At 37.4% G+C, this 16,598-nt stretch overlaps 1 pseudogene across 1 annotated transcript; it reads right to left on the minus strand.

Moving 5' to 3' along the window:
- Positions 1-502: 502 nt before the first annotated feature.
- Positions 503-12,477, minus strand: LOC307160626 (cholinesterase-like; annotated as a pseudogene). Its single transcript has 3 exons — positions 10,952-12,477; positions 6,032-6,189; positions 503-630 (listed from the first exon to the last, which is right to left on the minus strand). The product of its transcript is annotated as a cholinesterase-like (transcript).
- Between the last annotated feature and the right edge of the window lie 4,121 nt (positions 12,478-16,598).

Here is a 16,598-nt window from a genome sequence, read left to right on the forward strand (position 1 = left end):
CCAAACCAAATCAAGTTCATTTACTTGGCCATTAAGGAGGTGAATCTCACAAAAATATGTCTGTGTGAAATGTGTGTATAATGCGTCACTCTGACCTTTTACTATAGTAATTACAATTACATTTGAGATCGAAAAGTGCTTAATTGTCATTAAAATAATGTCAGGATGGAATAAAAAAACTGAATGGTTCTAAAACAAGCTTCAGTTTCTGCATACAAAGAATAATTTAAGATTTTATTTTGAGTAGACATGTTCTTGTGTCAAGCAAACACTCTTACCCAAGTACCTCGATAAGATTTTCATCTATTTTTGAGTTACCAAAATAGCAGTTCTCTACCACATAAGGCCTTAAGGAGGTAGTAAAAAGGCACTGAGTTGTGAAGATATAGAAACCACAGAAGCTCTTTCCTCTGTTTCTACATATGGGCTCTGGCTTTCTAAAGCTTTTTGAAGTAGTAAAGTGCACTGCATGGGCTGCTTTTTTGGGAAATGTGGTCAGACATTAAAGGTTTTCACACTGTTGCTTTTTGACAGAGGCATAGTCGTTAAATTGATTCTTCCAGTCCAGCATGCAAGAAAGTCAGCGGTGGAACTGAGACTTCCACTGGAACTCCACTTCATCAATACTCACTACAGCAGAAAGAGAGAGAGAGAAATAGAGAGAGAGAGAGAGAGAGAGAGAGAGAGAGAGAGGGAGAGGTAGGTCAAGTTTGAGACACAATGATATTGGATTTATCATACTGCAAATAAAAAGTGAAGTTATTTAGACCAGACAAACATTCAGGAGGTCTAAACAGTAGCCACATGATTTGAGTTTGTGCAGTGGTGCATGTGTGTATTATCGTGGTAACAGCCCTAATGAAAAAGTTATAAATTGCTTTACATTTTTCTCATCATGAAGCCATACAATGGGGAGAACAAGTATTTGATAAACTGCCGATTTTGCAGGTTTTCCTACTTACAAAGCATGTAGAGGTCTGTAATTTTTATCATAGGTACACTTCAACTGTGAGAGACGGAATCTAAAACAAAAATCCAGAAAATCACATTGTATGATTTTTAAATAATTAATTTGCATTTTATTGCATGACATAAGTATTTGATCACCTACCAACCAGTAAGAATTCCGGCTCTCACAGACCTGTTAGTTTTTCTTTAAGTAGCCCTACTGTTCTCCACTCATTACCTGTATTAACTGCATCTGTTTGAACTCGTTACCTGTATAAAAGACACCTGTCCACACACTCAATCAAACAGACTCCAACCTCTCAACAATGGCCAAGACCAGAGAGCTGTGTAAGGACATCAGGGATAAAATTGTAGACCTGCACAAGGCTGGGATGGGCTTCAGGACAATAGGCAAGCAGCTTGGTGAGAAGGCAACAACTGTTTGCGCAATTTTTAGAAAATGGAAGAAGTTCAAGATGACGGTCAATCTCCCTCGGTCTGGGACACCATGCAAGATCTCACCTCGTGGGGCATCAATGATCATGTGGAAGGTGAGGGATCAGCCCAGAACTACACGGCAGGACCTGGTCAATGACCTGAAGAGAGCTGGGACCACAGTCTCAAAGAAAACCATTAGTAACACACTACGCCGTCATGGATTAAAATCCTGCAGCGCACGCAAGGTCCCCCTGCTCAAGCCAGCACATGTCCAGGCCCGTCTGAAGTTTACCAATGACAATCTGGATGATCCAGAGGAGAAATGGGAGAAGGTCATGTGGTCTGATGAGACAAAAACAGAGCTTTTTGGTCTAAACTCCACTCGCCGTGTTTGGAGGAAGAAGAAGGATGAGTACAACCGCAAGAACATCATCCCAACCGTGATGCATGGAGTTGGAAACATCATTCTTTGGGGATGCTTTTCTGCAAAGGGGACAAGACGACTGCACCGTATTGAGGGGAGGATGGATGGGGCCATGTATCGTGAGATCTTGGCCAACAACCTCCTTCCCTCAGTAAGAGCATTGAAGATGGGTCGTGGCTGGGTCTTCCAGCATGACAACGACCCGAAACACACAGCCAGGGCAACTAAGGAGTGGCTCCGTAAGAAGCATCTCAAGGTCTTGGAGTGGCCTAGCCAGTCTCCAGACCTGAACCCAATAGAAAATCTTTGGAGGGAGCTGAAAGTCTTTATTGCCCAGCGACAGCCCCAAAACCTGAAGGATCTGGAGAAGGTCTCTGTAATTGCAAACAAAGGTTTCTGTACCAGATATTAAGTTCTGCTTTTCTGATGTATCAAATACTTATGTCATGCAATAAAATGCTAATTAATTACTTAAAAATCATACAGTGTGATTTTCTGGATTTTTGTCACTCACAGTTGAAGAGTACCTATGATAAAAATTGCAGACTTCTACATGCTTTGTAAGTGGGAAAACCTGCAAAATCGGCATTGTATCAAATACTTGTTCTCCCCACTGTATATCGTACTTTGATTGAGCAGAACCAAAACCTCAATCAAATATTCAAAGCTTTGCTCAATGTTTTGACCCGTTAACAATATGGAAAACTGTCTTTAATAACGGAAACCCAACATAATGTTGGAAATATTCCCTGATGGTGAATACTGATCTCCAAAGTAACACGTTAAAGCAATAGTTCACCAAAAATGAAGAGATACTGTGCATTTTGTCATATATTTACAAAAACTTGTTGCATTTGTAATGTTTTTGACTGTTTTAATTATTCTTGTGTTCCACAGCATGCAACGTTTTTATGGGAACTATTCCTTTAAAGACTAATTACTCTGAGCAGCATACCAACATAATCATGATTCAAACTACCAGCAGAATGACATTGTAAATTGCACAACCTTGATAATTTATTTTTAAAAAAAAAACAAGTTAATAGCTAATTAATTGTTGTCTTGTTATTCATGGAAATGCTATACTAAAATTCCCATTGCATTAATTACAAATCTTATTTTCACAGAGCATTCAGTGCTGCTGAAAAAGTTATTAAAATGTTACTATTTTAGCTCCCTTACTTTCAAGCACAAGTTCTATAGTTAAAAGAAATTGTTCAGAATAGAGACTCACGACTTGCATGCAACAGAATGCCACTTGATCCATGTCACAGAAAGAGAGAGACAGCAGAACATGACAGAATAATCATGTTCTTTATTTAGAATGAAATGAAGTGAGGGACTTCTCACAATCATGAAACGATTCTCATGACAGAATCACTTGAACATCAAGGACAAGCACATTTGTGTTTCGTCTACTAGTCAACAAAGTTCTTCAAAAATGTATATTTAATATTTTAAAAAGAGTAAGCAACATAGGATTCATTCATGTTATGCAGTAACTTTGACACTATGTAACTTTAAACAATAAATAGGGCTGTGATCAAAATAAAAAATGAAAGAAAATCTATAAAAGGGTATACCAGACTTTCTGAAATATGCACTTAAACATTAATTAATACTTAATTATGCACAGTGGCAATGAAACGTCAAATCCATTGTTAATACATTTGTGAGGTTGTTTTCAATCCAAAACTATGTAATTTACTACAGGATGATGTCATTAAGGAATTAGCTTTGTTAGTTAAAGGGATTTTACAAAAGACTGACAGAATGGAAAGTGATTTAGACTCAAGAACAAACAAAATGATTATGAATTAAAGCGATTAAATGTTTCGTTTTAAACATTTTGATAGTCCGTGTCTACTTGTTTGTGATGTTGTGATTAAAACAAATCCAAGTTTAAAATGATCTATTATTAAGACATAATGGGTACATGAAAATGTACTGCATTGTAGAAATGACCCAAATAACATAGTTCTGGTTTCAAATACTAGAATTTTCCAGAATTCCAGAATGTTTAGGGCTGGCTGCTGGTTCAATCCCTGCAAGTAGCTTGCCATGAGCCATCAACGTTGTGCTCTTGATTAAGACACTTAATCCCAGGATGCCCCTGGGCGATTGTATCTGAAATAAGTTTATGGCGTCGACTTGCTTCAGACTCCATAAATCACTGTTTACTTTACAGACTAGTGTTTGGTATAAAAGCAGGGGCCAAACGGAGTTTACCATCTAGACCTGATCCCACTTACGTGCCTTTCAGCAAATCAGCTACTACGACTGGGTGCTGCATCACTGATTAATATATTTAAGCAGAGTTGATAAGATTTCTTCATTCATTTGCCCCCACCACACACATACACAAAAATTGTTTGTGCATATAGCTTTGCAGTCTCAAAAGAGTAGGCGAGGTAGCAAATCCTCTGGGAATGGCTTTGCCTTCACAAGCGCCAGGGAGACTGTGACTGCACACGGCCCGCAGTGACAATAATTCAATTTGCGCATATGTGCATTTGTATGCGCAGTTGCTGGCGCCTGACCTCCAGTACATAAACAAGACAAGGCTTTACCTAGACTCAAATCAGAATCGATTCATTCCATTTCAGTGTCAAATTCAATTCTGCTCCCTACGGTCGCACTACCTGGAACTCCAATTCTCTTCCGTTTTCAACCACCGATAATACTGACAGCCAGACCTTCAAGAGTTTCCAGACGCTACACTATTGAGCGTCACCTTGCAAAGACCTCCAAAAAGCAAATTAAAAGCATCAGTCTATATTCATTGCTTTAACCAGTAATGACAGCTGTGAAGACAGCCCAAGGTTTACAAGATGATTTTAAGTGTGCCAAAAGCTGTTTAAATATACAAACGTTTAAGCAACCGCTTCCAGTACATAATGCTGTGACTTGCTCTCCCACCTTATGTTTAGTAACACACTTAAAAGCACACGTCTCTCACCGCAGGGCTAGAAACAGACCACAAGCTACATGTTTAGTTGAAAAAGGTTTAAATGAGCGAGGAACTACAGCAAAATGCTTTTCACTTTCTCTTCAAATAGCTTACACTCTTGAACCTTTAGCAAAATATTCACTAACAAATAGAATATCAAACCTGCTATACCTAAAAATACCCTTATGGTGGGATACCTGCATAATGGATCAAATTAATTCAGAGCCAAGACTAAAGCATTCAAACCCATTCACACTGAATTAAAATTTATAGCATTTTAAATTAGCACCATTTCAGCAACATATTTCTCCATTATACATGTGTCCTTATGAATACTTTCCGAACGCGTTAAAAATAAGTACTTGCTATTCATTGCAGGGACAGGACAGCTTTTGAGGAAAGTGTACATTTTAAATCTCAAGCTTGTGGATTCCAGGCCAAATCATTCTACTCATTTTATTTTGTCATGCCCATTGAATGACAAAATAAAATGAGTAACTATGAAAAACTAAAGATAGTGACAGGCTATTTCCTGAAAAGCATTTCTATCTAACCTGGGTAGCACAGTTTGGTTCATCCAAGAAAGAATATTATTAGTAGTGCTTGAAAGGCAACTTGTTCCACATTGTTTATGTTATACAAACTAAAAAACAACTTGTTGAGGACAGGTGTTTTATTACTTTACAGACTTAGGTTTTTCCACCTGACGAATGACAAAATGGGTCAAAAATTGTAAAAACAAACTCCACGAGGCATCAGTGATTTCGCCTCTGGAGACTACACCATCACAACACCAAGTTTTTGACAGGTAATTTCTCACATTTTCTTTATGAAATGTTAAAAAAAAAAAAAAAAAAATTAAAAGTAATATAATACTCTAATTGTATAGTTTAATAATATACAAGCATTTCTGTAGCTCAAACAGTTCATGCATTCTCTGAGAATCAAACCCATGGCCTTAGTGTTGTATGGTCCACTGATAAAGTTTATACCTTGAATGCAATGCAAGTTGCTTTGGATAAAAACATCTACCAAATGCAAAAAATGTAAATGTAAATAATTGCTGTGCTTCTGAAACACTCAACCCTCTCCAGTCCCGCATTAAGTTCCACTAGCTGGCCAGGTCTGTACTACAGGTGTCCTCAAGAGACTAGAAGATGACACATGTGCTGGCCAGGCAGAGCTGAAGAGACAAGCAGAAGCGAGCATGTCGTGATTTTCTTTGTTTATGTGGTGTGGGTGGATGGTTGTTCTCATTCTGTGACTCTCACCTGTGACATACTGCAGTTTTGGCAGGAAACTATCCCAGAACTTGCACTGCTGGGCTCTAAGCATCCGGAGTGTTTGTGACAGGCCAGTGTTAAGCGTGACATACTGCTGATGTTCCAGCATGAATGGCGGCCAATCTGCTCCCTCCACACTCGGATCCCTGAAACATCAAGCCAGGAAATCAACTGAAAGGTCAGTTTATGTATGGTACCAAGTTACATCAATACATTTCTGCTCCAAAACAACTGAAGCCCAAAAAATATATTAAAAAATCAATGCAATGACTCAATAGCTATGACGTTCATGCGCTCTTGTAAAGAATGCCTTGCAGTCCATTACAACAAGAGGCTTTGAATCTTAATGCACAATCCCAGCAAAGTAAAGTCTTCAAAACAAGACATTTAAGAAATTGCACCCGATACTTTTAATAAGCGAATCTGCCCATTTCAGGAAAAGATTAACTTCAGCGTGTTCCATTGTGATCTTGTTTACTGATCACGTTCATTGATATATTAGCATCGTGTCATTCCCCTCCAGCTTGAAGAGTGTATGAAGTGTTAATTGAAAGAAACTAAGCTTGCTCACAGCCACAATAAAGGCTGTTTCTGCCTCTCCATAATTTATGCCAAACAAATGAGGATGCTAATCAACACTAGCCTGCCAGCAACACCAAGACTTGTTTTGTTTTTTACACATTAACTGAAAAAGTGTGAGCAGATGAAAGCCTGTCTTCATCAAGATATTATGGATTAAACATCTAAAACATTTCTAAGAGATAAATGTAAACAATTCCTTAACTGTTTATAGTAAATTTATACAAATACATAGAAATTGTCTTGTAAACACAAATTTGAGTATGATATTCTCAGTATTAAAAGAATAGCTCAGTCAAGAATGAAAATTTGTCATTCCAACACCTTACAACGTTCTTTTTTTCTGTTCTGTGGAAAACAAATAGGCAGAGTTCGTACACTGATTTTCTCCAAACAGTGAAAGAGAAAAAACAAATCATGTCAGATGCTTCTAAAGGGACAAAAATAACACGTTTCCACGTTTCAACACCACAATACATATGATGCTACAAGTCTCATGAGTGTTTTTTTATCTGTTAAACAGACTAAAGACTAAGGCTGCGTCTCATTTCTCTGTCTTACCCCTTACTCTTACCCCTTCCCCTCAGTTTTGCGCGTTCATGTGAGGGGAAGTGGTGTCCCAATTCTCATTTTGATTAAGGGCTAGGGCCAAGGCGTAGAGCTACATAGCCCTTGAAACGAAGTTTGCGGAGGACCACACTTGAAAGAGAGGGGTAGGAATTTCCCAGAAGTGAGTCGCACAAATGTAAGTATTTTCGGCAGTTTAATGACACTCGTGTTTTTTGATACTTTTAATAAAATGTTCAAGCGGTTTCAATTGTAATGTTTTTGTTTTGAATCGCTAGTTAACCGCTAGCTAGCAGCTATGCGCTATTTGCCGTTTGCTAATGTTTTGCTTAGCTATGGTGTCGCCGGCACCGCCGTTAAATACAATGAAACAATGTCTTTGACTGATGGCACACAAGCGTGCAAAGATAAAGAGAGACCAGGCAATCAATATCACAACCCGAGACGTCGTTTGTTTATGTCAACGCGTATCGCCGGAAAGGGAAGATGACGCAAACGGTAATCGAGTGGCGTCTCATTTCTCAGAGAAACGTTCTTCCCCCTACCCTCCTTCACTCGGTATCGAGGGGCAAGGGGAAGATGCAGACAAAGGGGTAGGGGTAGGAGAAGGGGAAGGGGAAGGGGAAGGGGAAGGGGTAAAACAGAGAAATGAGATTGGCCCTAAATTTAAGTTGTTATTCACTGACAATGTTCTAGATAGCTTTCAAGCCTAATTGACACTTTGGTTACAAGGCATGCAACAGTCAATGATGTATGACATTATTGAGGTCAAACCTGGCGTGTTGTGTCTGCACAAGCGATATGTGAATATATGTAAGAACAAATGAGATTTGACAGCCAACACAGTGGCAAGACAGAAAAACAACTTCCTTTTATCTCCTACACTATCAGAAAATGAGTACTACAATTGTACCTGTAGCTTTGTACAGTACCCTTAAAGGGACATCTTTTTACCTTATTTACCTCTAAAAGGTACATAGTAGTACCTTAACCCTCTGGGGACCAAAAACGCGCCCGCGCGTTTTGCTCGTTTTTTTTTTTTAGCAATGAAAATAAACACTAAATGCTCTGTTAATTTTGATCTTTCATTTTCGTGTAATACATCAATCGATCCTGTTCAGTGTCTATTTTTTTTCTGTATACTCACAATAAAAATAAAGTGTTTTGCTTTTTGACAAATAAAGAAAAATTAACATGATGCGATTTCTGCCTTCTCTCTGTCAGTAAACTCCCATTTGAAACGCGTTCGAAAATGATCTATAACTCCGCGAAAATTCAGTCAAACAGGCAAACAGACCCACGGGCATAAAGCTTGAGATCGCATCTTTTAAATGAAGTCATTTATATAAAAAACAAATATTCTCAGCTTCTGTAATCTGTATAAAAAGAGAGCGACTCCAGTCGACCTCATTACGAGATGATTCACAGTAATGTGACCACGCCCCGGAGAGTGCGTGCTATTCAAACGCAAATTCTGAGAACTATTTCAGACCTGTGAAACGCCCACATCAGCTGTAAACAAAGCGCGTCGCGACTCCTCGCGAGTGAGACATTATAGCCTACCTTATGGAGAAACGATTCCTCAGAACAGTGCTGATGAGGAGCAATATCTCCTGATATGAGGAGCAGATCCCGCTGAGGAGTGAGGTAGGCTGTTTTCTTTTCTCACGTGTGGAATAACGTTATGGAATAACGTTAGTGTAGGCCTATGTAAACCGCAAAAAGATGAATCCCATTTCTATAATATGACTCGCCTTTCTGTGAGATGAATGAAGGGGACATATTTGTAAAGACTGTTTAGCCTAAATATGAATCGCGCGTCTGTGTGTAAAATAATAAACTGCTTTGCTATAGCCTACTGAGATGAGTAAAAATCGACTGGAATATGTTGAAATAAAATGTATTTGTATAAGCAACGTATTAAACTGCAAATTAGCATTTATATGCCCTAATATTTCATAAAAACAACATTACAGTCAGGCGAAGTATGAAAGACAACATTTTGTTGACTAGACTAGGGTACAGTTTTTAGGCTACTGTAGAATATACCGCCACATCAAAAAAGCTTTTGTTTAGCAATTTCTGCTCATATCTAACGTTATATATATATAATATATAATATAATATAATATATATATATATATATATATATATATATATTTATATATATATATATATATATATATATATATATATACTACTATTTTTGTCAAAAATAAAGTCATAGACTAAGATGTTAGATGTTCCAATGTTGGCTATATTCAAACTAATGAATACTTATGATAAAATGTAGGCCTATAATCTTTTTTTTTTTTTTTTTTTTTTTTTTACAAAGAAAGAGTACACTTGAAATATTGTTGAAATTGTAATTATTGTTGTAATTGTAACATTTTTAATAAAATAGCAAAACATATTTACAAGAGAGATGTAAGCGAAATCTTAAATGATCAATATAAGTCTTCTTCTAAATACATCTTTTGTCCTTGCATTGTGGCTCAGTCAGTGTCACACCTGAATGAATGGGCATTAGGCAGAGTCATTATGCAGAGTGGGTGGGACAAACTACTCCTCCTCCACGCCCCCCTCGCATAATGGCTTTCCAAGCAAAACCTGTTTTACACCATTTAAATCAATGTATTTTTTTTTGTGAACGATAAAGCAAGACTATTTTCACATAATTTTGAAGCTAGAACTCAAAGGGACAACATCCATTAGTCAAAAGTCTTGTGGACACATATTTAATGTGTTTTGTGGTCTTAATTCAGCAACTTTCATTTTTATTTTTTCCAATAACCACGCATAAACATTATTCTCTTAAAAATACAAACATCTACATACACGTTGCTCGCATATTATAGCCCTGTTTGTGCTATATAGAGTGAATTTACACCTTAGCCATTAACATGTTTATAAATAACTGAAAAAAACACAAATGTCAAGGCATGTCAGAACATCTCAAGGGCCCCAAAAACACCTTGGTCCCCAGAGGGTTAAGTTCACTACTCTAAAGAATTAATGTGCAATATTTTAGGGATAGGTAAGGCACAAAGTTGTCCATTTAACCTTTTCACACGCAAGTTTAAAATATTCTGGCTGACCCCCAATATTCAAGGCGACCTTTATTTAGAACGTATCACTTTATTGTTTCCATGGTGACGCGTCATTGCTTGTCACATGACACACAGCAGCTACAGTAGCACTGAATGACTGATGATCTGCTTTTGTTTCATTTTTCCTTTTTAATTCAAAATATTCACAAATGTGTCAGCTATAGCATGAAATATATGATATTCCGATTGTCAAATATGTGCAAGTGGATGTGTTTTGTTGTTTAAACACATTTATAACAGTTATAAACACTGAATAGTTGTGATATATGACGCGCTGTGCACGTCCATCTCTGACTCAGCGCCAGCCAACGCACAAAAGCACATTTGAATTTAGGAGTTAATCACATGATGCACTGACTGTTCTAAATCACACCGGTGTGATCGAACGCTCCAGAGACCAGCCTAGACTGACCACACCGGTGTGATCGGTCGTGCGAAAGAGTTAAGGGCACTGCTTTAGTGACAAGCTGTTGTACCCCTAAAAGGTAAAAAAAATAAAAAATCCACTTTTTTTTCTGACAGTGCACGGAGGAAAGATAGGCATAAGTGTTTGGAACGACATGAGAATGAGTAAATAAAGACAGATTTAACACTTTGAACTAGGATAGAACATTAGCTCATGCGGTAGATTGTGTGTCAGATTTACACTCACCCATTTCGAGCAAAGTTGCTCCAATGCTTCATTATCCTCCTGGTCATGGCCTCCTCCTCCTTAGAGAATCCTAAAGTCTGGTTCAGAGGAATCCCAAAAACAAAAATCCCTGTGCATTACACCCATCCATTGAGGCCAGGGGTTGAAGCTGGAGCGATGGTTAAAGAGGAACAGTCGGGCACTGCCACCATTCTCTACATACCTACAGGCAAAATCCAGTAAGGGGCATGAAAAATAGGGTTTTCGCCCACCATCCAGCCTCGGGCTTCTCTGTTTTTTGGCTTGCTCTGCACATCGGTCCAATCAGTATACTGAAAAGCAGCCGCCTCTCTGGCCATGTCACTGAAACCAGGGAGGCCCAATGATACACCTGTGAGGAACTGGTCTCAATTGATAAGACTCTGGTTATGGATGCCAAATCCAGGTGGACCATATACATGGAAGTATGTCCCTTCATCTTTGTTCAATCCCAAAAGAACTTCTGTCTTTAGAAAACGTCCTGACTGGATTAAGACACTAGGCATGTCTACCATAAATTCTCCATCCACTGTTGGAGGAAAGGGTACACTTATTATCATGGGATCAGGAATGACACTGAATTGAAGACTGACTATCTTCTCAGGTTCAACTGCTCTTAACCAAGCCTCCATTTCATCAACAGATGAAAAGTGTGCAAGTGGGCAGTTCAGAAGCTGAGCCAGAGTCAAAGAACGGTTCCAGGCCTGAGCTGGCTCCACGGTCACCCAGACGGCATTGGGACTGCCACTCTGGAGAATTACGCGGGTGAACAGGCCATGGCTGCCCTGCAAAAGCAAATGGTGTCCCACAGAGCCAGCACCAGCACTCTCCCCAAACAAGGTAATGGAGGATGGATCGCCCCCAAAAGCAGCAATGTTTTTTGACACCCAGCTTAAAGCCAAGCGCTGGTCAAACAGACCAGCATTACCTTTAACGCTTTTACTTTCAGGTAGAGATAGGAAACCCAATGCTCCTACCCTGTAGTTCATAGACACCACCACCACTTGTTGTGACTGGCTGAGGACACGCCCATCGTACACATCCAGGGAGGCAGTACCTGTGGAAAAGCCTCCACCATAGATCCACACCATAACTGGGACTAAGGGTTTGGCTCGGTTCTGGAGGTTGATTGAGGGAGTCCAGACATTGAGGTTCAGACAGTCTTCACTAATCCTGGTGTTGGGATTCCACATCTCAGCTCCAGGGAATCCTGGGTACAATGAATCATGTTCCTGGAAGCAGGAATTGGAGTACCAGGTGGCACCTCGTATCCCATTCCACACTTCAGCAGGCTCTGGTCGTTTGAACCGAAGCAGGTCCAATGGAGGCTTAGCATAGGGGATCCCAAGGAAGGCCCCCACGTTCCCTGAACCTCCCGGCACAGGAAGCCTCAGTCCTCTGACTTTGCCTTTGTCAGTGGAGATGATCAGTTCATCTTGCCCTGCTGCCGGTTGGAAGAACCAATAAGCCAGAATGGGCAAAATAGATATGATGTGAATGCCCATCATGGTGTCTTCAAGGGTGTTAATAAAATCATAAGATCACCAAAATGAGTTTTAGCTATCAAAACAAGTCATGTTCTGTTTGGGGTTTCAGAGACTCCAGACCACATAAAAAATAAAAACACCACCACCATGCTTAAAGCTGAAGCATTAGTTTGAATTAAAGTTCAAAATTACATCCTGGCTTAATCAGAGTTATCTGAAATTAAATGTGTCAAAAACAGTCTGTATGTTCATTTCTAAAGGACACAGTACTGCTATAAAGCAGGCTATTTTTTTTTTTTTTTTTTTCGAGAGAGAGATTACAGGTTGTTTCAGAATGTAAATACCTAGGGGTACATCTGGAGTCCTGTCTTGGTTTTAAAACCCACATAAAAAAAGGTTTACAAAAATGTTAAATTTAACTTGGTTAATTTAGGTTTTGTATTTTTATTTTTTTTACCAATTAGGTTTATAAGAAATTCTTTATCAAATGAGGCTGCAAATATATATTTTCATTCGATGATTCTTTCTCATGTCACATATTGTTTGACAAGCTGGTCTAATACACATTTGATAGTTCCAAAACCATTGGAATTATTATACAAACAATCACTTAAAGTTTTAGATAAAAAACTATTTAGTTTTCATCATTGTCACATTTTAAATAAATATGTATGGTTTAGCTCCTCCTCCTCTGGCTAATTTTATTACATTTAAATCTAACAGAGTAACAAGAGGTGCAATTAGAGTGGATATTCCACATAGGAAAACACACTCAATTAGAGAATGCTCATCGTTTAACTCATTTAAGCATAATTTTAAGAAATGGCTTCTTCATAATCAACAATGTGAACATTAATGCTGCTTCCTCTATTATTATTATTATTATTATTATTATTATTATTATTATTATTATTATTAATTATAATACAATTATAATTAGTATTATTTAACTAGGATAACAATATCTTTTTTTTTGTATCTTTCTTTTTTTATTGTGTATATTTTGTCTTTTTATATAATATGTTTAATTGTATTTTACAGAGTTGTTTACAAGATCTAGTTCTATTATTTTTGTTATCTTTTACCCTCTTCTCTAGTTTTAGGCCTAATAGGATCTGGCAAAGGGACTACCGATGAAAACTAGCCTTCGGGCTAAATTGTGTACATTTACATTGATGAATGTAGATTAATGTACACTCTCTTTTCTAAATAAATAAATAAGTACAAAAATAACGAGTTTTCCAAATCTTACAAGAACAGATAATAAACAAATTGATAACATGCCTAAACTGTCCTCCATATAACAAAAATTACAATAAAAAAAATAAATAAATCAAATTATTTCTACACACAAGCAAAATTACTACAGTGAATTAAATGAATACAATGAATGAAAAACGGATACAGTTTCCATGTCAGACTCAGTCTACTGAGTTTTTAATTAGGTTAAATGAACTTACTGAAAAAATATGAAGGTAAAATTAAATTAATTTCAAAATAAGCATTATTAATTATATGGATACCTCTTTGGAGTCTCCAGGACCCCAACTACAAAAACTGCAAAGTCAATCATAACAGAACATCAGGGATAAACAAAGCATGTTTATGTCACAACAGTATATTTTTGGTTGGATAAAGGTTGGATCTCCCCTGTTACAAAACAACTTATTGTTGTGACATTACATGGCTACACAAGTGAGGTAGGACCCAGCAGAGACAGTCAGACAGCTATTAATGACACCTCGCTTTCAGCTTACTCCAGATGAAGAGTAAAGCTCAGACAATCAAAATGCTCTCTATGACTCATTCAGTATGATGAGACACCCAACCCCTTCAACCCTTCTCCTCTCCAGATTTCTCAGTTCCAAGTGCAAAAAAAAAAAAAAAAAAAAAAATTAGACACCCTGATTGCTTGTTGTGATAGTGGGTAAATCCTGCTTGATTAATATGACCTGCCTGAACCAGATAGATTGACCTAGAAGACTTGAGCGTCTACGTTATTGAGAAGAACTTATTTCCTTAAGTAGAAAATGCACCAAACAGAGCAGCTTCAAAAGTGACAGGACAGCTTCAGTGTTGGCGCATTGGGACTGTTGTTGATGATGTGTTAAATTAATTTGTAAAAGTGTTTGTTTCCTTAAAACCAAACACACTTTACAGTCTCTTTACAGTGATGAGAATTTTTACTTTTGCCTCTTCTTTGATGCTGTGATGCAATAAGGAGACCCTAGTAATCTCAAATACAAACACTAAAATCACTTTTTTAAAATCTTGTAGAAAGCAATATCAGTGTCTGAAAATGGAGTGTCTATCTTGACTAGCATGTAACATGTTGAATACTTAATTTCCACAGACTGAGAAACCTCATACAGAAAGCTAGTATTTTTACATTCTCTGAAGCTTAAGTGTTCTGGTTTGCTTACCGGCCCAAATCAAAGAAGCCCACTTCCAAGTCTCTAAGGTATTCTGGTCCCTAGATGTGCTCATTTATGGGATCCATGGGATTTTTGCATCTATGTATTGTTGGCCAAGTGAAAATTGAAATTCTGATGGTTTAGAAAAGTAATCACACACCTCTCTTCAACAAGCTGCATGATTTGAGGAATCATTCAACAAATGGTGCAGTACATATCGCATGTGTACACGTTCAAAAGTTTAGGATCGGTACGTGTTTTTTAAATTTTTTTTTAGTACTTGTATTCGGCAAAACACCTTAAAGACTTTAATATTTAATAATATAAATCTAAAAAAAAAAATGCTCTTATTTCTATTCAAAGAATCCAGAAAATCCACAAAAATATTAAACCCTACAATGTTTTCAACACTGATAATAAGAAATGTTTCTTGAGCACCAAATGAGCATATTATAATAATGACGTCTGAAGAATCATGTGACACTGAAGACTGGAGTAATGAGGCTGAAAATTTAGCTTTGAATCACAGGAATGAATTACATTTTAAAATATATAAAAACATTTAATTATATTTTGCAATATTAAATAAGTATTTTTTTTTTTTTTTTTTTTTTATCAAATAAATGCAGCCTTGGTGAGTAAAATAATTCTTTAAAAAAGCTTACCAACCTTAAACTTTTGAATGGTAGTGTAGATTCAAGGTTAGATTTTAATAATAATAATCAGCACTAATTATTTGATTTTTCTTGTAGATTAAGATTGCTTTGATTGAACTTTGATTAATGTATTAACATTAATGGTTCACAGTAGATTACTCTAATTTCTAAATCAAAGTAAGCGGTAGAGTTTTGCCGTAGGAGGTCTATCCCTAATGAGGAGCCGAACCGACCAAAAGGACTATGCCTCAATTTAGTCTGTGACAGAACCCACATAATGTTAGTTTGTCAGTTTAATGCCTGACTGATTAAACAAATCAAACAAAAAGCATGAGCAAAATAATGAATTAGAGAGACAGAGAAAAACCTTGACAAGAAATGCCACCTTTTCAATCAACATTTAGAAGATAATAATTTGTCAAAATGTCTTTGTAGGATATAAAATAGAGGCAGTAAATTTAACATTTACATTATAATATATATATATATACCTTAAGGTCTCAGAAGAAAATAACTAGAGAAAGACTGCAATAGAGATAAAGAGAGGAGCAGGGGTCACACCAGAGATATATCAGTGAAGGAACTAATGATGGTTTTATCCATCCGACAGCAGCATCATAACACTGGCGCCAGGTTCATGTAAATGGCATGTTTAATGTCAGGAGATCCCCAAAGATCCACAGCACTTTATCTGACCGACAATGCAGAAAGACAACAGCAAATCTCTTGTGTCTGCATGATGAATGGAAAAGATAAGACTCTGTCCTTCCCCTTTTTCATTTTGTCCCTTTAGACCAAACCTTCAAACAAGTGTGTTTCCCTCTTCACTCATATCTTTGTCTCACAGTTTTTTTTTTTTTTTGTTTGTTTGTTTTTGTTTAACCTTTGTCAAAGAGAAATCAGACATTTGGTTTGAGTTGTCAAGAGTACACAGAAGCAGATCTCAATGAGACCCGAGAGGACATTGTTGTGGGACTTCCGTTGCAGTTTTAAAGACAAGTACCATACTTTTGCAAAGGCCAATCTGAACACTTAGCTTAAAGTGAACATGACATGGCATTCAAACCCCATT

Source organism: Squalius cephalus (assembly GCF_949319135.1).
Source record: "Squalius cephalus genome assembly, chromosome: 6".
Classification (NCBI taxonomy): domain Eukaryota; kingdom Metazoa; phylum Chordata; class Actinopteri; order Cypriniformes; family Leuciscidae; genus Squalius; species Squalius cephalus.